Source organism: Hemicordylus capensis, chromosome 1 (genome assembly GCF_027244095.1).
Source record: "Hemicordylus capensis ecotype Gifberg chromosome 1, rHemCap1.1.pri, whole genome shotgun sequence".
NCBI lineage: Eukaryota > Metazoa > Chordata > Lepidosauria > Squamata > Cordylidae > Hemicordylus > Hemicordylus capensis.
In genome coordinates this window covers 244828114-244856104 of record NC_069657.1, presented here as the reverse complement: position 1 = coordinate 244856104, position 27991 = coordinate 244828114, and the positions used below count along the sequence as shown (strand labels likewise).

The 27991-nt window shown below is 42.5% G+C and overlaps 1 pseudogene; it reads left to right on the top strand.

Annotated features, from left to right (window-relative positions):
* Positions 1 to 666: 666 nt before the first annotated feature.
* On the top strand, positions 667 to 27935 carry LOC128334389 (meprin A subunit alpha-like; annotated as a pseudogene).
* Positions 27936 to 27991: the final 56 nt, after the last annotated feature.

The window sequence follows — 27991 nt, the reverse complement described above, 5'->3', positions numbered from 1 at the left end:
AGTTTCGTTTCTGTTAATGGCCCTTCCTCTGAGCGGTGCACGGATGATTTGGCTTGTTGTTCATTACATTTTTGTACTGCCCTATCCAAAGGTTCTGGGTGGTGCGCAACAACCAGAGGCGCTCTTACTCCCAGACCGTGGGGTCACGGTCTGTGGCCTCCAAGGTCTGGGGGGCTCTCCAAATGGCCAGAGGGGCCTCCTTCAGCCAACCTGTGCCCACCCTGCCACTGCCCCGCTGTGCCAAATCCTCCAAAATTTCAGCTGCCATGTGTGGCGTGAGGCCGAGGGGTGGCGGCTGGGGGTAGAGCCAAGCAGGCCTCCCCCTGCCACGGTGGCGGCAGCTGGAGCGACTGCTGGGCCTGTCTGTTCAGCCCAGTGGCTCTTGATAACTGTGAGGTGCTCCAGCATACCTGCACAGCTTAAACAGAAATGACTTGCCTAGCAAGCAAGAGGTTGCTGGTTCGAATCCCCGCTGGTGTGTTTTCCAGACTATGGGAAACACCTATATCGGGCAGCAGTGATATAGGAGGGTGCTGAAAGGCATCAACTCACACTGCGTGGGAGGAGGCAATGGTAAATCTCTCCTGTATTCTACCAAAAAACCCCACATGATTCTGTGGTTGCCAGGAGTCAACACTGACTCAAGGGCACAAATTTACGTTACCCATGAAAATACCAACAAAATTTGCAACACAAAACTATGAACATCAAACAAGAACACAGATCAAAGTTGGTCCACAGATTCATGACCAGCTACTGCTAGGCAAGTATAGTCCTGCAAATAGTTTGCAGCTCAATGATTTATCCTTTGCAGGTAATGTGAATGGCACTGTTCAGGATCACACGGGGCTGCAGACATTGGTGGATCAGAAGAGCTAGATGAGATGACATTGTCACTGGGTATGTGTGCTCTGCACTGGTTTGAAGTGAGGTATATTTCTTGTGACTGTATGATTACTGCACTGGGCTATGATTATGGTACCTTTTATCTGCATTATTTGATATGGTGCAGGATACAAGGGCAGTGATGGTTTGTTCCAAGGCTGAAGGTTTTTCACTAGAACCATGTCACCCACTTTTGATGGTAGAACTGTGGCTGGTCTATGTTGATCAGTGTACTGTTTCATCATGCTCTTTGCGTGTTCATCACATTGATGTAAAACAGTGTCCTTGTAAAGTTGAGGCAGTTTTGTCTGAACTTATCTGCCAAACAAAAGGGTAGTTGGTACCAAACCAGTAGAGCAGTGGAATAAAATAATTCTTGTTTCAGATTGTCACCCTCTGCTGTGGCAATCCGGAGAACTTCCTTTAATGTCTTCATGAACCTCTCAACTTCCCCATTGGCCTGCGGGCCAGTATGACATGATTTTTTAATGTTCGAAGCCTAGGGAGCCTGAGAATTGAGCAAACTGGGAACTCTAGAAAGGCGGTCCATTGTCACTTTTGAGAACAGCTGGTATGCCATAGAAAAATTTATCCTATTTGGGGATTACAGTATTAGCTGAAGTGCTGGCAAGCATTTCCACCTCTGGAAAATGACTATAGTCATTAGTGACAAGCAACAGATGCCTGGCATTGGGGAGATCATTAGGGATGTGCACAAATATATTAATTTCATTTGTATCCAAACTGAATCACCCTCGATTTGTTTTGGGTCCGAATCTGCCCCCCCAAATCACCCCGGAATTGATTTTTACCCAAATTTTCTGAATCTAAATCTGAATCAATTTGGGGTTAAAAGGGAACTCTGGGGGCAAAAGAGTGGGGTGGGTGCTAGTGCCGAATGGGTGGAAGCTACCACCCAAATTTCAAAGAAATTGGGCAAAGGGGTGATTTTTAAAATTTTTTTGAAGTTGGCATGTCTTTGTGGCAGCTTTGGGGCAGAAAAGGGGTTCCAGGAGCAGAACAGTAGGTCAGGTGGTAGTACCCCAATGGGTGCCTGCTACTACCCAGATTTCAAAGAAATTGGTGAAAGGGGTGATTATTATTTTTTAAGTTGGCATGTCTTTAAGCTTTTTCCCATAGGGAATAATGGGGATTTCAGAAGCCCCATAACTACACTTGGGGGGCACCAGGGTGGCCTAGAATGGGTTGTGGCCCCCCAAACCACAAGCCCATGGGGGTACTGGGTTTTGTTGTTTTCAGTGTTTGAGGTGTTCTGAGAGTAGATTATTTGGTGGGAAATGAGAGTGGATTCTAAATTCATTCATCATTTTGCACCCAAGCAGATTATGAATGAACAAAGATGAGCAGTGATAGAGGCTTCTAAGTTCATTCATCATTTTGCACCAAAGATGATGAATGAACATCTTTGTAGTGGGTACAGCAGCATTATGTATTGCCATTGCATTTGTGGGGGTCAGCAGAGATATCGTCCTTGGAAAAGAAATAGTAAAAAAACTCCCAGGTGGGTTTTTAAAATTTGCATTTACTCTGGTTAAGAGTCAGATTCTCCTCCTGCAGACACCGTAAGACTGCAGTAAGATGAGATTCATGCGCCTCTTCTGTGGTGCCAAACACCAAAATATCATCACTGACATTGAGCACACCTGGGAGTCCAGCTAGGACTTCATGAACTGAATTCTGAAATATTTCCACAGCAGAAGAAATACCAAAACTGAGGTGTTTGTAGTGGCGAAGGCCCACATGAGTTGAAAATGTCATCATATATCTGGAATCAGGGTGGAGTTCAAATTGATGGTAACCAGCAGTAAGCTCAAGCTTGGAGAGAAATTTTGTCCCACAGTGATATCTTCCACAGTGGGTGTAATGTGTCTCTTCCGCTTGATAGTTCAATTGGGGAGGCGCATGTCCACACATATCCTTATTTTGCCTGACTGTTTAGAATTTGGGGCAACAACTATGGGGGAACCCCATGGGGTAGGGACATCCACACGCTCGATGATATCAAGTTTCTCCAAGTGTCAACTTTTCAACCAGTTTCCTAATATGGAAAGGAATACATCTCTGTGGCAGGGCAACTGGTGGAACTCTTTGGTCAATGTGAAGTTTTACTTGTTTCATTTTCAACTTTCTGATGCCTTGAAACATGTGCTCATACTAGTGGAGGTTTAAAGGAAGTGGATCAGGAGTATAGTCTGGAGCACTGTGATGAGTCCCAAGTTGTTGGCTGTGTCATAGGTGATCAAGGTATCACCACTAGGTGCAACATACATGGGATGTATAACAGATGTGTACCTGGAAGGTAAAATGTGCCTGGAACATGCCACTCAGAGACAATGGAGTTGGAGTTGCATAGGGGTACACTTTCATGGTTGAGTGCACCAGCAGCGGTTTCTGAGGAAGTGCATCATAGTCACACTGGGCCATCATTTCCGCCTGTATCTGTTAAAACATGAACTTTGTGTCCTTCTATGAAAACATAGCGGTGAAGCAGACCCTTATGGTAGTTGGTGCTGGAGAACAGACAGCATAGATATATGAGTTATCTTCCCCTGAAGATGAGCCTGAAGAGCATTTGCCTGCCCTTGACCCTATCAGTGAGGACACGAGGTAATCTGTGAGAACCTGCAGACTCTTGCATGTTAAAGGTTGTTGATTTTTACCCACAATAGGTAAAACAGCAGAGCACTAAGGAATGAGCACACACTCCAGTTACAGAGTAAGTAGCAGAGGATGGTTTGGATATTGCAGCTATTTATGACTTGTATGACTAAACACTAAATATTTATTGGTTAAATACACTTAGATAGGAAAAACCTATCTCTAATCTAAAGGACTACATAGTGGATAGGTAAGGAGAGAGAGAGAGATATGTTTCCATCTGCTCTCTAGGAGGAAAGGAATGATTGTGACTCAGCACAGGAAGTGCTGCAGAGTCAGTTCAGGGGTCATAGAGTAGGGACAGATAGGGAGACCCTTACTCACTGTCTCTACTCCCAATGCCCCTAGTGGTCATTAGGACAGTTGGTGCAAAAGGTCGATGCACTGGAAGTTCATCTCCAACATTGCATAGTGGTTCTTTTTCCACAGGCATGGCAAGTTGTATCTCTGGTTGGCTGCTTGCAACTGGGGTGTCTCTGAAGCTTTTGTACAGTTTCCATTTGTGGGGCATGGCTGCCTTGCTCAATCACTTGGGCATGTTGTTCAGGCACTTCATTTGCTCAAGCAGTATCTAATATTTTGGTGAGAGTCATCTGGGGTTCATATAGAATTTGTTGCCGAAGCCTGGCAGAGGAACATACTTGTATTATTTGTGTCCTTGTCTGTGTTTGTGAATGCACAGGACTGTGCAAGGTGACGAAGATGGGTGTGATATGCATCAGTACTTTTCCCTTCCTTTTGACAAGCTTGCCGTGACATAAACTGCTCAAAGTCTATGTTTTTGCAGGTCTAAAATACCTGGTGAGTGCTAGCTTTGCCTTTTCAGAACCAACATTTCCCTTTAGCACAAGAAATATATTTTCCAGTCTTCCAAGCCAGTGGTCCCATCTAGGTCCCAATATAGAGTGAGAGTCATGAATAGCAAATTCAAGAAAAGCAGGAAGCATAGTGATAATAACTAGGGGTGTGCACAAACTGATTTTTTCATTTTGATTTGTACCCAAATTGAAACACCCCTGATTTGTTTGGGGTCTCAATCTGCCGGTTTGATTTTTCCAAGCACAGGCGATTTCCCCCGTGCCTGCATGCTGGGAGCCCTTCAGTTCATCCTTTAATGTCAATGTCAACGCTGCCAGTGCCACTTGATCAAGAAAGCCGGGTAATTATCTTCAAAAAGTTACTCAGGAATGAAAAGATTCTGTCCTGCTCAGATTTAATTTTCTTTAAGAGTAGGCTGTGCAGCATGGGGGGGGGACTTTTCTCCGCCTTTTCGGGGGACTTTCTCACTGCCTTTCACGGAGATCTCCTTCCCCGCTTTCTGTGCCCAAGAGGTTACCTGGCTGGAGGGTTGCAGAGTAGGGGTGTGCATTTTGGAATTTCCTTGTTTCGATTTGTATCCGAATCGAAACATCCCCGTTTTGTTTTGTAGCCAAATTTTCTGAATCTGAATCAGCCCTGTTTTGTTTTGTAGCCAAATTTTCCAAATCCGAATCCGAATCGATTTGGATTTTTAAAAAGGGTCCCAGGGCAAAAAGAGTGGGTGGTGGTGGTAGTGTCCAATGGAAGCTACCACCCAAATTTCAAAGTAATTAGGCAAAGGGCTGATTTTTGTGTGTGATTTTTTTTAAGTTTACACATCTTTAAGAATTTTCCCATAGGGAATAATGGGGATTCCAGCAAATGTATTGCTTCAAATCAAGGGGAAAGGGATGACCCAGAGCAGAGTGTGGTGGGTGGTAGTGCCCAATGACGGCAAGGAAACTTCCAGAATTATTTCAAAGGAATTGGGCAAAGGGCTGATCTTTTGTGATTTGTTGAAGTTTACGTGTCTTTAAGATTTCTCCCATAGGAAATAATGGAGGTTTCAGCAGCCCCATAATTCCACTTGGGGGGGCGAGGGGTTATGTAGTGCGCATAGGGTGTCAACCACCCCCATACCCACAAGGCTGTGGGGTACTGGGTTTTGTTGTTTCTGAGGTGTTCATTGTAGATTATCTGGTAGCATATGAGATTTTCAGTGAAAAACAAGAATCCACTCTCATATGCTACCAGAGAATCTACACTCAGAACACCACGGAAACAGCAGAACCCAGCACCCCATGGGTTAGCAACCCTTCCCCTGGCCAATATGGGGTCAGTAAAGAGTGGGAAGAAGCAAAAGAGCCAATGGGGAACAAGGAGGGAATTGTCAGCAGGTCAGCCCATGATTTAGGTCACTAATCAGAAAGCTGGAAGGGTGGGAAATTCAAAGAGATTTCAAACACAAAATGGAGACTGACTCAGAGATCACCACAAAATGGAGGTCCGAAACAACAAAACGTTTTGTAGCCGAAACAGGGGCGTTTTGTTTTGTATACAAAACTTTTGGATCTGGAAAATAGGTGTTTTGTCTTGTCTACAAAACACTAGAAACAGGCTGTTTTGGGTACAAAACGTTTTGTATCCGAAACGTTCCGCACATCCCTATTGCAGAGAATTATTGGCCACCTGGGGCGTCTTCTGGGAGCTGGTGGCAAGTTTTCAGGAGCTTTCTTGTTGTTCCTTGGAGGGCCTGGGCTGTAGGGCTTCAGGAACATGAAGTTGCTCTTGGCCGACTCCGGAGTGAGGCAGACCTTGGGACAAGGGCTTTCCCCCCTCCTCAAAGCCTGTGAGAAAGACTTTTAGAGAAGGGCTTGTTCAAGTTCAAGTTCAAGTTCTTTAATGTTACAGCCACAAGCCAAAACAAAAGAAAAAGGTTACAATTATATAGCAATAGATAGTGTATATAATTAGAACAGGTTAAAATTAAAATTAGTTAATTTTTTTAACAAAATCGGAAACATAGTGATAATAAAAATTAAAACAATAAAATATGCTTATTAACCATCCCGTGATGTATATTTATGGCAGCAGCACAGAATTTAGCCACATTAGATGTAATTAAACACTCTGAGTTTACAAAGCAAAGGTGTGATGAAAGATCCATGAATATCTTTATAAAACAGACAGAATAATAAAACATGTTCAATAGTTTCCACCTGATCCAGCCCACAAGGGCAAAGTCTGTCAGCAAATCGAACCCCACTATAGCGCCCTTCTAGAACTGCCGAGGGTAAACAGTGGCAGCGAGCCAAGGTAAAAGCTTTCCTATACCTCGGAAATTCCAACCAAGTAAAATAATTCATTGCAGAGACTAGATATCTTCTTTCCTCTGAGATGTAAAATTTGGAGACCTTCCCAAGGTCATTTTGCCGTTTGGAGTCAAACACTTGTTGTTTAACCAGCAACCTTGCCTGATCAAATCCCAGCTTGGACAGAACTGTAACAGAAAGGCCCAAAGTAGCTATTTTAGCCTCAATAGACTGGATTCATCTGGAGCCAAAATCATCCTGTAAAATTAGAGGAGCCAGGCCAACTGGATGATAAATTAGTTTGAGCCAGTAACAAAGTATAGTAATCCAGACACTGGCCTCCACCATAAAGCCAGTCTCCAAACGGGCAGCAGCATTTGAAACAGATCTTGGGATATTAAGAGCAGTTCTCAAAAATTTTGACTGCACACATTCCAGAGTTGTTCTATTTGGGGAAAAAAACCCAGCTGTGCTCCATAAAGTAGTTGGGACAGTGATTTGGCTTTGAATATTTTAAAAGCTGCTGGTAAGTAATAGCCACCTTTTGATCACAAGCACTGTAAAATGGCGAGTGAGCTTTTCTGGGCATTGGAGGCTACATAGTTCGCGTGGGCCTTCCTAGTGCCCCCAGCATGGAAAACTACCCCTAGGTACTTAAAAAATAATACCTGCTCAATAAGTTGTCCCTCAATCCTCCAAGTGCGAATCTTAGGTCTCTGTGTAAAAGCCATTATTTTGGTTTTCTGAAAATTTATCTCCAAACCCTCCTTCTTGCAGTACAGATTTAATGCACTCAGCATTTTTTTGAGGCCAGTTGGCATCCTCGACAAGAGGACTGCATCATCTGCATAAAGCAAGATAGATATATGCCTCCCTGCAAATTTAGGAGGGTGGAAATCTAAAAGGCTCAATTTGTTCCACCATAGAATTTATGTAGTAATTAAATAACAGTGGAGCAAGTATGCAGCCCTGCTTAACACCTCTGTGAGTCACAATAGCACTCATTAGATGCCCTTGAAGGCTGCATCTAACTTTAAGAGAAGTATCTGAATACGGCACTTGAAGCAGGCATAACAGACGACAGTCTATGGAGGAAGTCCCCAGTTTTCCCCAAAGCTTAACCCTTGAAATAGAATCAAAAGCTGCCTTCAGGTCTACAAAGGCAACATATAAAGAGGTTGTACCTGGGGAGGAATATTTCCCAATGAGGTGTTGCAATACTAAACAATGATTGGTAGTAGATCGACCCTCCCTAAAGCCGGCCTGTTCATCAGCAAGAAGGTTCTCACGATCTAGCCAATCCTTTAACTTATCATGAAAATGTTTTGCATAAAGCTTACCAATGATGTTAAGCAAGCTGAAGGGTCTATAATTGGCCGGATTAGCACATGTACCCTTCTTAAAAATAGGAACAACCCTATTTTTTGAGGATTTGGCCAGTCCTATCTATGTAGGTGAAAAGTGAGGCCAGGATTGGTGCCCACCATTCTGAATTATTTTTAATTGCCTCCGGGGGAATCAAATCTTCCCCTGGCACTTTGCTAGGTCTTAATTGCGCAATTAAAGAATGAATTTCAGAGACTGAAACCGGAGCCCATAAACGTGTAGACTCAATCTCATGAAAAAGATGTTCAGAGCAAGCATTAGGGTCACTATACAGATTGGAGAAGTATTTCTCCCACACTTCAGGGTGGATGTGACAGCTAGACGGAGTAAAATTATAACTGGAGGGATGCTTAACTAAGCACCAGAATAACAATGAATCTTTGGTTCTGACAGCCTGGGCTAACCTCTTCCAATTCCCCCTCACAGCCTCTCTTTTTTAATGCCATAACAAGGATTTATATCGTCTTTTTTCCTGCAGCAGAATCTGAGCATCGTGCGCACTAGAGGTTCTTTTATACTTCTGGTAACTAATAATAAGAGCTTTCCTGGCACCGACACATTCTCCATCGAACCAAGCTTGGGATCCCCTTTGACAGTGCCAAGAAGGCTTACAAATATTACTACATAATAACTGTTGACATTCGAGAACTAAGGCATTATAAGATGTCAAAAGAGTAGGTGGTGAATCATTACTAAGAATAGATTCACGTATATTCCTCAAATGATCAGAAGCCAACAGATCTTTAAACGTTTGATCCAATTGAGTTGACCATCTTTTTTTGCGAATTGCACCCCCACCCTCAAAAGGAAGTGGGTACAAAGATTTTAAATGTGGGTGGAGGAAAGGGGACTTGAGACAAAGGAAAATAGGTATATGGTCACTATTAAATCTAGGGGTAACCTCCAAATTCACCACATAAGGGAGGAGATTTCTTGAGGAAATGAAAAAGTCAATAAGGTTCATCTTAGAACCTGCCAGATAAGTGAACTCAGCCGGATGATCTTTAGGGACTGAGCCGTTCAGTATAGTGAAATTGACTCTAAAAACCATGCGACTTAGACACAAGCCTGCATGGTTAGATTTCATATCCTTAGAAGATTGAATAAAAGGGAGTTCATCTACCCCTAAACTATTTGGGTAGGCCTTCTGTTGTGAATATAAGGTAAAACCGTCTGGGCCTATCCTTGCATTCAGGTCCCCCCCCCATTACCACAAAAGCATCCGAAAAGGCAAATAAGAGATCTACAATATAATTTTCCAATTCAGACCAGACCGCTCCAATCTGCAATTTTCTGTTCAGTGGAGGAAGGTAAATATTAATGATCAACAGTTTATAACAAGTGAATTGGATCAAGACAGCCATGGCAAGAAGCGTAAGAGAAGAGAGGCAATGAAGTGGCAACAAGAACACCCAGACCACCTTTACATCTACCACGGCCCACCCCTGGCAACGCTTTGAGTGTGTAAGAAAGAAAGCCATCAAGGTTTAGGTCATCCAACTTCCAAGTTTCTTGTAAAAGAATAATATCAGCACTGGCAAGAAACTCCCTGAAAGAGCGATCAATTATAGAAGAGTGCCAGGAAGGGCTTGTTTGCATAATATTCCTCCTCAAATGGGCAGATGGGTGTGTGTGAGTGAGAGAGACATACACATACACCAGAGCAAGTGTTACATCCTTCATTCCAAGACTGAAATTTTATGCCCCGCACCCCCAAAGGGTTGTGTGTGGAGGGAAGCTCCCTCAAAGTATAGATTTATTTATATAAATCTTATCGATTTCTGGGACATCTCTTGTCCCAGCGCAGGAAGATTGTGAAAGAACTTCAAGTGAAAGAAGATCAAGTGCTGGGTATACTCACCATGAAATGCATGCATGTGAGATTCAATCAGGGTACCGAGTTGAGTATTAGGGACCCTCAATCCAACAACTAAATGTGGTCCAACAGCTTGAACAGTTTAACGAATGACATCTCCAGTTGGGTGCAACCCCCGCCCTGAGCATTTGACTAGTTCCCCACTCATTTTACTGAACTCCCCCTGCCAAACCTGATAAACTATATCTTCAATCTCCAAAACATATTTTTCTTCCCTTTCCACTCTCCAAATTTAAGTGATGAGTTTCCCTCTGTCTGCACCCCAATTCACCAGAGTATGTGTATGCACACGCACACGCGCACACACACACACACACACACACACACACACACACACACAGAGAGACCTTCCCCAAGGAATAAACTTCCTGTCAGGATTTTTAAGCAGCCATAGTCCTGCTTATTGCTTTTTTATTCTGACGTGCTCAGCTCTCCAAATTTCGGCAAAGCAGCGAAAGATTGACCAGGACTAACTGAATCCCCTTCGCTGGCAAGCACCAGAGCACTTTCCCAGGAAAGGCTGAATCATTTTGGGTCATGCACAAAAATTTCAGTTCCTCTCAAATTTCAATGAAATTTACAATCCAGATGATGAATCTTTAAAAGAAAAGTGCAACCATTTACAATTTGCTTTGAGTGATGGTGAAGAATTTGATATAAGTGGTCAAGAGTTATACAATGAACTAAGGATATTCAAAGATACCATTAAAGAATTGAAGGATTACCACACAGTCCAGTTATTGCAATATATATACTCAAATGATTTAATACGTGTATTTCCAAATATAGCAATTTCATTACGGATATTTTCCAGTTTCAGTAGCAAGTGGTGAAAGATCTTTTTCGAGACTAAAACTAATTAAAACATATCTCCGGTCTAGTATTTCTCTAGAAAGTTTAATTGGATTGTCAATTATAGCTATTGAAAGCGATATCTGCGAAAAAATGGAAATAGATGACGTTCTAAACAAATTTGCATCAATCACATCAAGGAAAGTAAAATTTTAACTTTAAAAGTATATATCATCTTTTCTACATTATTAAACAATTGTATTTCTATATGATCAATTTTTATCTTTTACTATAACTAAGGGCGCTAAACAGAATATTGCATCAGGGTGCCAAATCCCCCAGAGCCAGCCCTGCTGGCAAGACAGAAGGCAATAGGTGGCAAGGCAAAGAAAAGCAAAGAAAATCTCCCATGAGACAGAAAGGCAGAATGGTGGCTGCTGCCTCTTTAAATCTATTTGAAAATCCCTCCTTGAATCCCCCTCACCCTTGCCCCTTCTTCAACCCTTCACCTGGCCAATGTGGGGTCAGTTAGCACTGGCAAAAGCCAAGAGCCAATCTGGAACAAGGAGGGAATCGTCAGTAGATCAGCCCATGCTTTCGTTCACCGATCTGAAGCCTGGAAGGGCAGGAAATGCAAAACAAAGTCAAAACACAAAATGAAGACTACACGGAGATCACCACAAAATGGAGATCCAAAGCAACAAAACATTTGGCTCTGGAATTTGGGCAATTTGTTTTGGAGCCGAATCTTGCTGGGCTTGCAGAGGGGTAATATGTTTTGTGTACAAATTGCCCGAAACAGGTAGATTTGGGTACAGATCGTTCTGTACATGAAATGTTTCACACATCCCAAATAATAACAAAGGCAGAAGCTCCTAAAACTGGAAGAGGAACCAGCCACTGCTGGAAAAGTATGCTGTGCCACTGAATAGAAGAAACACTCAAAATGGCTGCCACTCCTCCTCCAGGGAGTTATTCGCACTTGGCTTCAGACTTTGGCATACATGTTGAGCAAAGCCACTTTGAAGTTAACTTGGGGCATTGAGTGAATCAGCCCCTCCCCTCTGCTTTTGGGTTTGTTTTTCATGCAAGTCCACAAGCAGGCGTCAGTGTTTTCCTTCTAGCCAATGGGAGGGGGGAGAAAGAGAGAGCTCCTACAGAGATAGATCTGCATTTGTGAAGAGAGCATGCCCCTTATCATGCAAATGATTCTATGTCAGCGCCCCTCCCTGTTTGCTCTGGCGTTTTTCAGAAAAAGCAGCTTAAAAGCAGCATTTTTAAAACCCGGAAATACCTCAAGATAAGTTAGAATTCTCATCACAAAGCCCGATTTGTGTACGGAGTGGGTCCAAAGATCTTGACGGGAGTTCGGGGTAAGTTTGGCTAGTGTGTGAATGCATACACTCTCTCCCGAAGGAGATTCAGGGCAGAAGCCCTGTGTGGAAAGCCTCCAGGCAGAACTAAGATACTATAAAAGAGATAAGATAGCTGCTGCTCTCAAAAACAGGCTACTACAAAAGTCTTGTGTTATACAGTATGTTATCTCTATTAAAAAATTCAGAATTCCAAGTGAGGGAGAGACAGAAATGCCTGGATAGAAGAATGGTATGTCTTTGTTTCTGTCCCTTGCCTTCCTTTTGTCCTCTTTTTTTCTTGTAGATCTTTTCCTCTCTGTGTTGCTTTCTGTTATTGAGGAGGAGGTTTTGTTTGTTGCTTGGTTTATGGAGGGGTTCTTAGCCACTCTTGCTGCCAGTTTAGAATCCAGAGGAGAGAGTTGTGGTATGCAAGGACAAGGCAGTGGAGTGAAATCAGGAATATTAGTAGTTTAATGAAATAGATATTATTTACAGAGAGACAAGCAAAGTCTGCTTTTCAGTTCTCTTGCTGCTGGCTGTTTGTTAACCTCCGCCTCTACTCCAAGACAGGAATAAAAGTAACTAAAGGAGCATTCAAAAGCTGGCCTGGATCAATGAATGGATTAAACACCACAGTTACCAGCTGATGCAGCACTATTTTGAGATTGTTCAAGGAATGGATGCAGCTGTTGAATCAGCCGGAGCTGATGGAAAGTGCTCCTGGCCATAGCCTCAACATGAGATACTAGGGTGAGGCCTGGATCCAAGAGCACTCCCAGCTGCATACCTGTTCTTTCTGGGAAAGTGCAACCTGGTCCAGCACAGGAAGATCTAACTCATTTCTCAAATTCTGATCCTCTACAATGAGCACTTCTGTCTTGGTTGGATTCAGCTTCATTATCCCTCATCCAGCCAGTTACTGCCTGTTACTGGCATTTAGGGGATGGCAGGCATTTAGGGGATGAATGCCATTTCCTGATGATGATAATGACAAGGAGATTTAGCTTTGGGTGTCACCAGCATACTGATAATACTCCTGATGACCTCATCCAGCAGTTTCATGTAGATATTAAAAAGCATTGGTGACAGAATGGAGCCCTGAAGGACTCCATTTAATAGCCCCTGTTTCAAAGAGCAACAGTCACCAAGCTCCACCATCTGGAATCTGCCTGAGAGATAGGAATGGAACCATTGCAGAGCAGTACTTCCTATCCCCAAGTCCCCCAGGCAATCCAGAAGGATACCATGGTTGATGGTATCAAACGCCACTGAAAGATCCAAAAGAACCAGCAGAGTCACACTCTCTCTGTCGATTTCCCAGTAAAGGTCATCCATCAGGCCGACCAAGGCTGTCTTAACCCCATAGCCATCTCTAAAGCCAGTTTGAAATGGGTCTAGATATTATTTATTGATTTGATTTGATTTGATTTATATACCACCCTTCCAAGAATGGCTCAGGGCAGTTTACAACAGAATAAAAACAATTAAAACCATTTAAAAATCAAAATCAAAACTATAAAAACAGAATAAAACCAATTTCACATTTAAACAGTTAAAACTCTAGAAAACCAGGGCAAACATTTAAAACAATTTAAAACAGTTCACAACCATTTAAAAACCCTGGAAGGCCAGGCCAAACAGATAGGTTTTAAGGGCTCTCCTGAAAGACAATAATGAACTCAAATTACGGATTTCTGACAGGAGTGCATTCCATAGCCCAGGAGCAGCTACAGAGAAGGTCTGCCTCTGAGTCACCACCAGATGAACTGGTGGTAACCAGAGATGGACCTCCTCAGATTACCGTAACGTGTTGTGGGGATCATGCAGAAGAAGGAACTCTCTAAGATAACTCGGACCTAAGCCGTTCAGGGCTTTAAAGGTAATAACTGTCATGAACTGATAGCCCGGCTAACCCTACAGGATTTACAACCCCATGAAAGTAAACAGAAAACAGCAACAAAACTGGATGAAGGAAAATAAAAGGCTCGCAAAGAAAACAGTAAATGAATAAAGTCGCCTGAACTGAAACTAGGTACCCCCCTCTAACAATAACTGAGTAATAAGTGGAAGGAAAAGACAAAACAAGGAATGAAATGAGCGAAGGACACAGAACAAGGAATAAAGGGAACAATGCAGGGAAGTACAGACAAGAAAAACTGGAACACGGAAAAGATATGCAAGAGCACACTATAAGCTGCCAGCGAAGTTGCAAACAGCAACTCAGCCATGGGAGACTGTTGAATATATATGGTTCCACAGAACCAACAACCAATCAGGCTTCCCTGAGTCAGCAGTTTGGCTTTCTTTCGTGTGATCTCCAGCACCTGCATGAGTACCACTGAGCCTGTCTCTTGATACATCGTCTCAATACAGGGGAAATCCCAGGCTCTTCCTCATCAGAAACCAAGTTTGGCAGCTGTTGAGAATCTTCAGCTCCAGAGTCTGGTTTCTCTGCCAATTCTTGTTGCTGTAGCTAACTAGCAGGCGAGTCCTCCTGCTCTGATTCTTCTGATTCTGAAGTCTGAACCATGACAATAACCAGCACTTTGTATTTTGCCTGGAAACGCATCAGCAGCGACTTCCGATTGGTCTGCCAACGTTGCTGCACGCTTCTCTGAAAGGGGGAGACTGAGGAGGAGAAAATAAGAGGGTATTGAGGCATCAAACCCTCCCCCCCCCACGTCATCCTGGATTAAAGGGTCAACTTCAAGATAATCCACCACTCCTCCTATGCCAGCTCCTTAATTCAAAGATTGTGTTGAAGAACGCAATTTTTGTTTTAGGTCGAGCGGCGGAGGCAGGGTTCCATCAAGCTTACTTCTCTCTTGGAAATCTTTATGACCGAAGCCAGTCGGCAGCCAACTTCTATGGTTTGGATTTAATTAAGTTCAAGAAGCTCACCTCTCAAGTGATTGGTGATATCTTGCTGGAATTCTTCCTGCGTTTTTGGGAAAGAAAAGAAGGAAAGACGCCACAGAACTTAAGACACAGCTGTAAGTTCTTTCTGATTACAATTAAGGAGGGGAATTCAATCTTCTTGCTAAATATTGGAACTTAAGAGCTGAATTGATGATTAAAATTTTTTAATACTTGGAAAAAGATCTTATTATTGGGAATTATTTTTTCCCCCTTTCTCTTCTTCTCTTTTACTGCTGTCGGGCGAAGTTTATGGAAGAGGTGTTTTGCAGCTCGCTGTTTGCTGTTGAGACTGTCTATCATTTTGCCAACCAATTAGAATAACAGGCGTTTCACACTACCGTGAGAAAATTTTAATTGCCAGTGATAAGATACAGGAGCTGTGGTGCGGAACTGTTTATACTTGGGAAATAAACACAGGCTTTTACTTTCTTTTCTGAGATCAAAGACATTAAACCCTGCTGTGAAAGTGTTTTTTCCTTTTTAACCCTTCCACTATACTATGAAAGGGAGAGAGATAATGCAAAAAAAGTCTCAGCAGACCCAGATACATTTACAACCTAGGAAATCTTCCCTTCCGAGTCCAGGTGTGGGGGAAACCAGAATGCCTTTGGATATGGAGCAAACACTATCTGAAATGAAACAGATTCTTCAAGCAAACACTATTGCTCTTAAACAAGTTACTTCGGATATACAACAAATTAAACAAGATACAAAGACATTAAATGATAGAACATCAAATATTGAAGAAACAGTGAAGAAATTAGCACAAGATAATAAAGAATTTAAATCAAGGGTTGACATTTTGGAGAAGGATGTGGGTTCACTGAAAGATGACAAAGAAAAATTATTAGATCAAATGGCATTGTTGGAATTAAGACAAAAAGAGAGATTTTTAAGGTTCAGGGGCATTCCAGAGAAAGCTGACCAGAACATCAAAAAATTACTTGGGGAGGAACTTGCACCACCTTTGGGAATTACAGCTGGAGAGATGGTGGCACAGACTGAGATAGCTTTTCGTTTAAATTCGGATTTTGCTACAAGAAATAAATTAATTAAAGACTGCTTGGTGCAATTTACCTCAAAATCAATTACTGAGCAAATTTTTCAGGCTCATTTTGCTACACCCCTCACTATTGAAACCCAGCAGATAAAATTTTTGAAAGAAATTCCAAACAGAATCCTAAGAAAACATAAGGATTACAAACTTTTAACTGATTCATTGAATGCCAATGGAATATGTTTTAGGTGGGAATTAGCAGAGGGAGTTTCTTTTTTTTTTACAAGGGCATTCTGAGGTATTCTGAGTGTGGATTCTATGATAGCAAATGAGATTTTCAATGAGACACCATGAATCCACTCTAATTTGCTATCATAGAATCCACACTCAAAATACCTCAGAAACAACAGAACCCTGTACCCCATGGGTTAGAAACCCATGGGGGTGGTTGGCACCCTATGTGCACTACACCACCACTCACTCTGGGCCACCCCAGCACCCCCCAAGTGCACTTGTGGGGCTGCTGAAAGCTCTATTATACCTTATGAGGAAAAACCTTAAAGACGTGTAAACTTCAACAATTCACCAAAAATCAGCCCTCTGCCCAAATCCTTTGAAAAAATTCAGGTAGCTTCCTTGCCCCTACCTGGCACTACCAACAACCCCATACTGCTCTAGGCCACCCCTTTGCCCCCGACGTGAAGCTATACATTTGCTGACACCTCCATGCTTCTTTATGGAGAAAAACCTTAAAGACACGTAAACTTCAAAAATCACTTAAAAATCAGCCCTTTGCCCAATTCCTTTCAAATAATTCTGATAGCTTCCTTGCCCACCCTAGGAACTACCACCCACCACACTCCACTCCACGACACCCCTTTCCCCCCGACGTGAAGCTATACATTTGCTGCAATCCTAATTATTCTCTATGAGAAATTCAAAAATACTTTAACAATTCACCAATAATCAGAGGAGTGTCCAATTGCCTTGGGGCTTTGTGGGTGGTAGGAATCCCTGTCTGTCTACCACCCACCCTGCGATTGTGCCCCTAGGTACTCCACAATAGGGGATATGGACTGGTTCAGGTCCCATTATACTCTATGAAAAAAATAATTAAAAATATTTAAAATATTCATAAAAATCATAGGGGTGTCTTATTGCTTCAGGGTTTGGGTGGTTGTTGGCAACCATGGGTGCTCCACAATAAGGTATAATGGCCTGGTTTGAGTCCCATTATACCCTATGAGAAAAAAATAGAAATAATTTTCAAAAATTCATTAAAAAATCGTACAAGTGTTCGATTGATCTGGGGTTTGGGTGACAGGTACCCCTGGGTGCCATCTACCATCCTACCAATTTTTGGGTGTCCAAACCAGTTCTAACGGGTTTGAATCAAACCATTCCCTGGTTCGGTTCGAATTCGAACCTGCAGCTCGAACCTGATGGCTGGTTCGGTTCGAATTTGAACCTCCGAACCACCCTGGTTTGAATTTGAACTGGTTCAAATTCGAACCGGTCCGCACATCTGAGCATAGGAAAATGAGCACTCCTACAGCAGGCTGCAAATCCAGTAATCCTGCAACAGATTCCAAGAGAGACACTCTGTATTCCAGGGCAGTTCATGTTCAGCTACCTCACAGCTCTTCTCTCTCTCCCTGTCTCTTTCCCCCCGACTTCAAAACTGCCCAAACGGCTCCAGATGGTTTCAATGTCCCTCCCACTAGTTGAAGCGTATCAGCTTCCAAACTCTGATGGGTTTGGGGTGGTTGGAAAGAGATTCCTAACTATCAAGGAGCAATAACAATCCTTCGTTAACACTGGCCATTTGTTCACAATTATCAAGAGATCTTGAGGACGAGCTGGATCAGCCACACAGCAAAAACATAAAGAGAGAATATTCCTTGATGGACTAAAAATCCAACGGTGCCCTGTAGTTATACATCCAGAAACACTAGGAATTACAGGCAATGAAAAAATGTGCCCACCTCATTAATCATTTTGTCACTTTGAAATACATCATACCTGTGTAAATGACTTAACATTGCAGCCCTACTGTATCTGCTGATGTCTTTGCTATACCCAGATCTTTCATAGCATTTTATACATTAAAAAAACTAGGACAAAATCATATAGCTCTTCAAACTGCTGTACCATGTCTAAATCAGTGCTCCAAACACAGTTCTTGCTCATAAGCTAAGCTAAGCATACAGAATTAGTGCATCGCTTGGTTCATTCCTCAAGGTTACAATGGCATATCTTCACAGACTTCAGTGGAGCTACTCTAAATTTATCCTAGTGAAAGAAAGAAAGAGCTTGCATCTGAACAAAGCTTCCAGTGGATTTCAGTGTATAGCATTTATGGCAATCCTTTAACAATATCGCCCCTTGCACTTAGCAAAATACAAAAGCTTGTGCAACTCATTTTTTAATTTTTTGTTGCCCCAAACTGATATGAAAGAATCCACCGAAGAACACCAATGTGTAAAAGAGACAGCAACAAAGGTAGCAATACCATTTCTATCAAAATTACTTGACAATAACATCAGCGTAGCTGGGAAGGCAGCAACATGGTTGATGAGGAGGAACAGTGTTATTTTCACTGCCTGAACGTGGGCAGCAGCGCTAGGGTTCCTGGAGCTGATTGATGCAGTTCGCATTTTCTGACTGTGCCTCCAGAGCGAAAAGATTAACAGAAAGGCAGAAGTAATGCATAAACCGAAAGCTGCAGAAGATCCAAGGCTCACCAAAATAAGCACGTGTAATTGAATCTTTGACTGATAAATGGAATTCTCGGTTTTATTTTTGAAGAAATTGGAGATCTCCCCGTTATCCACTGTTGTCAAGTTCACATATATATAAGGCAGGGTATTTGCCAAAGACAAAATCACAGAACCTAGGAGCCACGTAGGTACCAGTCCTGAAATCCTTAGTTTGAAATAGATGAAGAAGGGGTGACTGAAGTCTGTGATCTTCAAACAATAGTAGCTGCACAAGCAAGCTGTGAGCCAGAGGTTCCAAAACAGAAAGAACCAAGTGGAAAACATAGTTGCGTTGAAGATATACAGGTTTTGAGTAATCTGAAGATGGAATTTTAACAGTAGATACCAAAGTATCGCAGAGCACCCAAAACATATCCTGCTTATACTTTGTAAGGTCAAGATCCTGTCAATGGGGCTCAGACGTTTCTTTTGGATCCAGTCCCTGCAATTGACCACTAGTATGAATGCATCTGTCCATAGTCTTCCCAAACTTGCAGTGATTACAACCAGCATGGAACCTGTATCCCATACAGAAGAGCTGCCCATTGTTGAACTATGGCCAGTGCTCCCTCCCTTGCATCTGATTCTTTCAAAGGCTCCTTCAGAACAAGGTATGCTATGGGGAAAGCATCTTTCCTCTGTAGCCCTTCCTAACAGGATACCAGTTCATGACACCCTCTTCAGAGGAGGAGGGAGCTGGGCAACAGGCCTATTCTGTTTTACTTCAGTGTGGTCCATATGGAAAACACTGCTTTGTATATTTTCCAAAAAAGCCGAACCTGTTTTGTTACCAGTTATTTTGCTGTATTGTTCATGCAAATACGTTCTATATTTGGTTACGGAATACTGAAGTCATTTTTTGAACCTCTTGGCAAACAAAGCTCAGATATTTTTGAAAGAATCTCGAATTTCTTGCCACAGTTACCATTTCCTGACCCCCCACCCCCAGTGTGGATGAAGTGGATCTAAGTTATCTGAACAGGTCCAATACACTTTCTATGGCCACTATAGAATCAGGGCTGATTACAGGTTTTAGAGCATCCTTGGCAATTCCCACCCCCCCACCCTCCTGCCGCATGGGCATCCTCCTACCTGGGACTTTTACACACAGCAGACTTTACTGCAAGTTTACTGGGAGGCTTTCCGGTGAACTCAAAGTTGTCCCCCAAAGCTGACACAAATAGTTCATTTTTTAAATATAAAATTGGATTTAAAATGGGCTACACTCTAACGTGCAGTGAGAAACTCGAATTGTGTGTGAACTGTTCCCCGATAACTCTCAGGGACTTTGGGGTAAATCTGGCCGATATGTGAACACACCTCCTCCATTCCAGAGGAGATGCGAGTTAAAGGGCATTAAAAGCCCTGTGTGAAAAACATCCCAGGTGGGCTCCAGAAAGTTGCCCTATCGTCATTACATAAAGGCTATAGGCACAGGAGACATCTTAGGGACCTCCTGCAGCTTCATTTTGAATTTTACATGTCTATGAGTGTGCACATATGCGCGCGCACACACACACACACACACACAGTGCCACACCTGTCCCAGGCCTTTAGAGCTTAGAGGCCCAAAGGTGCTGCTTCATTCCTGAACACTCTGGGCTAATCCTCCATTTGAGAACCTTAAGGCTCAGAAATGTAAAACGTATAACTACACAAATAAAATTTGGAATGGGGGAAATCTTATTACTATAAGTAACACCTCTTCCTCATCTTATTTTCCTCTGAGTTCTGAAGTGATTTATTTGTGGGAGATGGAGTTACAGTGCATCGACCTTTTGCTCAGGCTATCCTCCTAAAGACCACTAGGAGCTTGGGGAGTAGAGGTAGTTAGTGAGGGTCTCCTTACCTGTCCCCGTTTGCCTCTATTCTATGACCCCTGCCTTGACTCCTCAGGTGCTTTCTGTAGTGAGTCAGTCCTCTTCCTTTCTTCGTAGAGAGAAAATGCAAACATCTCTCTCTCTCCCTAACCATCATGTAGCTGATAGATAGAATAGGTCTTTCCTATCTCAAATGTACTTCACTAATAAATCCACCTAGTATTTAGATTGTTCAACAATCTTCATGCATATTCTTTACGTAGCTGCAACAACCCAAATCTGCGCTCTACTCTGTACCTGGAGTGGGTAGCTTCTCTTGTTGGTGCTCCGCTAAATAATCACAAACCCCAACATGATTAGTCTAGAATAATGGCAGGTGTCGGTTATTGATATTTTTTGGAGTAACAGTTGTTTAACAACTGCAACAGCATGTATAGACGAAGGATTCTGTTTTCATTCTCTTTGTATATTCATTCTCACACACACATTCACATATTGGTTTGGTAACAGATGCAGGAAAGGCTATTTCCTATGTTTAGTGGATGGATGGGAAATGCCTTTCCACCTTTGCTGTGATTTGATGCTTCCTCCCATTCCAAACTGATGCTAGGGGTGTGCTTGGCTCCATGTTAAATAAGCAGTACTGTTATCAGGTTTCATTGTCCAACAGATGCTGGTCGTACGTGGGTGATTTTCAGACTGGCCAAGTTCTTTCCATTGGATTTGGTTGTGACTATAAAATTACAGTAGAGCATGAGATTCTGCATGCACTGTGATTTTTTCATGAACAATCACGGAGTGACCGGGACGATTATGTTAAGATTTGGTGGAACTATATCATTGAAGGTAATGGTGAGAAGATGGGGAAGTCTTTGGGAGACTCCAGGTCCACATTCTTTTGGACCCATTGTGGAAATCTGTCCATTTCACCGGAATGCTCAAATGGGATCGGAAAGTATTCACCATCTGGCTTCCTTCATAGTTTTTCTCCAAGGGCTCCGCTTCTGCCTGTCACTTCCTGAGCACAGTGCAGCAGCAACAGGACAGGAGACAGAATGGCTGTGGCATACATAGGACAGCTCCATGTGCCTTTGTGCTCAAATTCTGCAAGGGCCCACCGAGGAACAGCAGATGTGCATACACACAAATAGATCCAAAGCACCTGGTCCTGCTGCCGCCAACTTTCCCCCTTCCTGAGCGAGAGAAGCCAATTCATCTGTGAAGGAAAGGAGGGGTGGTTTTTCTTTCCTTCCAGCTGGGCCTCTATAGGAGACAGCAGAAATAGCCTTTAGGGATTTTTGTGATGGATGTGTGAGAGACAGGCAGGTAGGGTCACTTCCTATAGAGGGGAGGGACTACCTTCACAGGTGAAGAGGTGAAGCAGGTTGACTGAAGTCCGCCTTTCTCCCACTGGAATGCAGTAGTGCCATGCAACTGGTGCAGCTCTGGCCACTGGCCAGAGCAGGAGAAAACAGTCTGGCAGCTGCATTCAGTGGCTTCCGTGGGGGAAGGAGTAACTCTGGGTCAGCTGTGCCTAAAAGTACATTCCCAAGGCCAACAGGTAAGCTCACAAATCTCTGTCCCAGCTATCAGATGCAGAATGGCACAGGACTTGTGGCAACACCATGCCAGGTGTTCTGATAATGAAAGGTGTGTTAAAGATTTACCCTTGGGTAAGCCCCTCCTGGATTCTGCCAAGAAAACCACATGGCTCTGCACTCACCGAGAGTTGACACTGACTCTACAACACAACCTTTCCTTTCCTTTTGGTGCCTGGAGCTGTTCTCAAGATAACAAGATTTCATTGGGACTGGATTATCTGTATATGGTTGCATACAATGGGCTCTATAATAATTTGATCTCCTATGATTTTTAGATCAGGAGCATAACTTCAACAAACATGATGATAGCTTCACGTCTGACCTAAACACCCCTTACGTATATGAATCCATCATGCATTATAGACCTTATTCATTCAAAAAGAACAGTAGCATTCCGACAATTATGACTAAAATTCCAGAATTCAATGTCGTAATTGGGGGAAGCCAGGATTTGAGCAGGATAGATCTACAAAGACTCAGTTGTATGTACAACTGTGGTGAACTGTCACTCTGAACACTTTTCCAAAATGAGGGGATTAATGACAGGTAATAGTGGGACAAATAACTTGGGTCCAAGGAAGGTTTCTCAAGGAGTGGTTACACAAATGGATCCTACATGGTGGTTGGGATCAGCCTCTTTAAAAAAAAAAATATTTAGAGCATTGGCTATCTCCTAGACCAATCCACCAGTCAGCCTTGAGAGCATGACTTGTAAGCTTGCTGATAATATTCTGGGTCGGCTCCATGGTTGTCATGGTGGCTGTAAAGTCCAGAACTGCCTCCCAAAGGTAACCTCAACATGGATACTAGGATCGCCCAAAATAAACCTAGGAGTCCTAAATCCTGAATCCAGGACTACCTCCTCTGTCACTTCAGGCAGGGAAACGGTCAGGCAGCAGGATGCTTTGTATGGTTGGTTGGCAGATAAAATGTCTATTTTTCATATGGAATATGTCTGCATATCCTACAGCTTCTAGTCTTACTCTCCTTGACCAGTGCGCCTTTGAGTCCATTAATATCTGTGGCATGGTGCAGAATAGAAACAATGATGCTGACTGGGAGCATACGTTGACTACGCCGGTTGATAAGGACCACACCTTGTTGGGCCGCTGTGCAGGTAGATTTAAAATAGTAACTGATAAGGAAAATGCAAGCAGAAATAAAGGGCACTGTCCAAGCACATGTAAGCACCTCTCAGTCCCACTGATTTCTATGGGATTGATCAAAGCAGATGCTTAAACCTCTTTCCCACTGGGGGGGGAAAGGGTTTCAAAATGCTGGATTGTACTCAAAACTGCTCAAAATGTCTCAGGGTGTAACCGCTATTAAACACCTTGGCTGAACTTGAGCCATCAGTCAGGACTGTGCAGGAGTGGGCCCAGACAAGAGTATAAAATGCTCCCCCCCTTAATGAAGTAAAAAAAATTACACACACACACACACACACACACACACACACACACACAGACATAGACATAGACATATATACATACATACTATGTGCCACAATAGAACATCATCCTAAATTATTTTTTAGAATATTTTGTAAATTGTGGACAATGCAAGTCATTTAATGGTATTAGAGAAAGACGTGCTGTTCTGGTAGCTGCAGGTCTTCACACTCACATTAGTTTCGGAGGATGAATACAACTGAAGGAAGCCCAGGCAGGTGCATGGCTGGGGGAGTCAGTCACGTGACTTGCCTCTCGGGGGTCCTAAAGGCAGTGGGTCTCCAGACAACTGTCTCCCCTTGCCCTATTATAGTTACGCCCCTGGGACTGTGTTAGTGAAAAGAGTCAGAAGTTGCTTCCCGTTATTTTTGTGTAACCACACAGTCCGATTCCCTATGTAGAATCATTTGGCATTGCTGTAGACACGAAAGCGTTGGTTTCATTACATTGGTTCATTACTTACCTGTAATATTGTAGTTCCATGGTCAGCAACTAATGTCTTCTCAGTTCAAATCCGCCTAAAGATGATTGCTATCTTCCCTACTGACACTGGATTTTGATGGCCTCACTTATGCTGATCTGCTTCATAGCTTACTGATAACTGCTACAAGTGTGGAGGAATGAACTTGAGAATTCATGTGACTACTAAGAATTCACCTAGTCACCTGCTTCTCTACAGACCTCTGTAAATTATATAAGCTTATCTGCATGGTTGCTGAGGAACCATATATTCTCATTGCAGTTTATGGCTTATAGTCCCATCTGACTATGAGGCAACAGTAATGAAATAAAGGCCGACAGAGAGAATGAGGGAAGAGCAGTTCCACTCTCCCTCCCCCATTTTAGTGGTGCTTGTGTGGCACCATAGACTCCTATATGATAGTCCAAAATGAGCAAGAGTCTTCTGATGTTAAGCAACCTCCTCCCTGTATCTGCTTTGTAGAGAGGGGATATTATATGCACCTGGATACCACAGTAGGGCATTCGGGTGAATCAGCCGTTTTGGAGTCCCACATCTTCTACCCAAAGAGGAAAGAAAAGTGTCTACAGTTCTTTTACAAATTCGATGGCAGTCTACAAGATGCACTCATCATCTGGATTAAAAGCGATGATGGAACTGGGAATGTTAGGAAGACACTGAAACTGCAGACGATCTATGGTGAGCCTTAAAGTAATCTATAAATGACATTTATGCAGGAGACAAATAGCATCTATAATCATTAGGGATGTGCATGAATTGATCAAGGTCGAATCGGAGGTGATTCAATTATTGTACCCCATAAGAATCACCCTTAAAAAAATGAGCCAGATTCGGGATAGAATAAAATCTACCCCGATGCAACCCGAATTGATTCAGGCACCGTTTCCAGGCCTGTTTTGCTTGAATACAATGCAGTATCTTCACAAGTCACCTGCTATACCATTTGTCTTAAAAACAAGCTAAAAGGAAGGAACAATAGGGTGTTTAAAATTGTTTTTTATTAGTATTTTGTATTCCTCCCATTTTTGTCTGTTATGATTTAATATGTGTTTTAATCTCATGTTTAAATGTGGTAAGCCACCCAGAGTGTTATGGGGCAGCTAACAAATAAAGGTTGTTGTTGTTGTTGTTGTTGTTGTTAGGCTGTTTGGAGTATTGAATACTAATGGTTATGGAGTATCACATACTAGTGAAGGAATTAATGTTGTTGCCTATTTGAAGGTATACATGCTATTGGTATAAATGAAGTTTTCTGTCTCCTTTTACAGTTCATGGAGAACAACACTGGACATTAGCATCCATTTCCTTTAATAGCCAGGCGAAAATCTGCTATTTTCATGGCATCTATATTTTTCTATTTTTCATGGCATCCGAGGAGACCCATCCAACTCTGCTGGTGGAATTGACATTGACGATATCAGTCTGACTGAGACACAGTGCCCCACAAGTGTCTGGCAGATAAGGAACTTCACTTCGCTTTTAATTATGACCTCCAAAGGAGACTATATTTCAAGCCCCTTATTCTATAACTCATAGGGCTATTGCTTTGTGGTCAGGCTCTATCCCCATGGCTCACCCAGCTCAGTTAGTGGCGACTTCAGAATTGGGTTTTCCCTTTGTAGCAGCGAGAACGATGGAATTCTAGAGTGGCCAGCTGGGAATAGGCAAGTGACATTCCCCATAGCGATCAAGATCCTGACATCACTCAAAGGATGTCATCCAGCCGAGGCTTTACCAAAGACCCTAATCAAATGCATAGTAAGTCTAAGACCCATGTCCTAGTTCACTTTTTGTTCTGTTTTTCAGGGGGCAGGGTTACAGAATAGGTTTTCCAACTGCACAGCTGCATTGATTCTTACTGGCCTCTGTGTCCTGATCTATCATATAAACCCATTTAGAGTCTTTAAAATCCTAGTACAATATTTTTAGTGTAATTCCCTAATAATTAAGAAGCCATGTAGTTAACGGAGGCTCAATCTGACTGCAAATTAAAAAAAGAAGCACGTTCTATGTTTAAATCTGGCAATCATGATGGTGCACATTAGTCATTGTATCCATCACAGATGTTGGTGCCTGAAGGACTATGGCCAGAAGGAAGGAAGATGACACCTAAGATAATATATTGTTCGTCCTCCTGCTAATATTCTATAAAATCTGTGAAGTAGGAGTGCCAGTTCTTGGGAAAGGGTGCATTCTGGGCTAGATTCCTTTTCACGGTAACTATGCAAACAGATGTACACCTATTAAGGTGTACCCAAATTTTTCTTTGTAATGTACTTTGGTTTATTACTGATCACAGTTTTATTGGAGAAAATGTTAATCAATAATGCCTGTGCTGGATTATGGCCAATTAATTTATAGCACAGTAAGGGTACAATTGCTCAGTTGTTGTGTGGGAGCTAAACGAGGAGATGCTGTGGAATTCTGGAGTCCAGTGCTAGATTTGCAGCACTGCTTGTTTCAGAACTGCACTGGACTAAGATGTCATTGTTGATGAAAGTATCTGAGAATCAGAAGTTGACCTCCCTCCACTTCCATTCCAGTATAGATAATCCACAAGGGCAACCAAGGCAGTTTAGATCCCCAAGCCAAGTGAGAGAGCAGGGATTTCACCCAGGTCTAGATTCAAGCCTAAGTGTGGAGGAGCACCTGATGAGTATTAGCTCTGGTATAGGGAGCACAATAAGTACCCCCTTTCTGCCACAAGGCTATCCCCCATTTTAGGGGTAGATAATTATATGTGGGCTGGATATTGGGCTATGCAAAGTCTAGGACATTAGTTGAATCTACATTCCTCAGATACATGCTGGAAGTTAATCCAAGGGCACATGACTAATGGATCCATCCATTCCAATTTCTTGTTTGTATGACAGATGGTACACTTCTTTGGGATAAACCATCTATTACTGGAACTTTTGATTCTTCCTAAAACCGCTACATAGGCCTAAATTGGGGCCGGAATTACATCATACCAAAGAGTGGATTGCTTCGGAGGAGTTTAATTAAAAATGACAATATGATCATCTTTACAAATTTTGAAGGTAGGTTGTCATGGTCTTTCTAGAATTTTATTGCTGTCTCCAAAAAATATGGTGCCAAGAATGTCTAGGAAGACCTTAGGACATCCAAATTGGCTTGAGAATTCAGTGGAGCAGAGTCAGCATCCCCCTGTGCTTTAAACCGACTCGTGTTGAGGTATGTAAAGAAAATGATGAGCATCTTTTCTCCGAAAATCAGATTCCATTAACGTGTCTTAAGGCTAGAGCTCAGAAACCAAAAGATCTCCAAACAACTGATTCACTCTGAAAATCTTGGTCCAGTTATGAAAGATGGCTCCAGCAATAATGAGTACCAAATATTTACTTACTTACTTACTTATTCATTTTCTATGTAAGGTAATTATGTAAAGTGTGTATTGATGAGAATGGATAGGCTTTTAAATTCAGAGGGCTGCTCTTCAGACAGAAGGGGAAAGGGCTGGAACATATCTATACAAAAGCTATGTTAATCACCAGCCTGGCTATTAGAGGCTAAATAATGTGGAATTTGCAGCCTTCTTGCCATCTTGTTAATCATGCTAGCCATCCTTGAAATGTTCAGTATTTTCTATCCTTCCCACTCCGCTGGACACTCATAAAAATGTTCTGGCTCCAATCCTAAACATCTTCCTTAAAAGTACCAGGAGTAAGCTCTTTCCAGGATATTGTATGGAGTGTTCAACTCTTCTACTCATTTTAGTCAAAGAGTTCTTTCACCCATCTTCTGATGCTGAAGAAGAGAATACACAGTCCCCTTCAGAGCTACTAACTGTGGCACTCAAGTAAGAGCTAGGCTGCAGCCACCACATCATAGTTCTCTTGAGAATTAAGAATATAAGAAC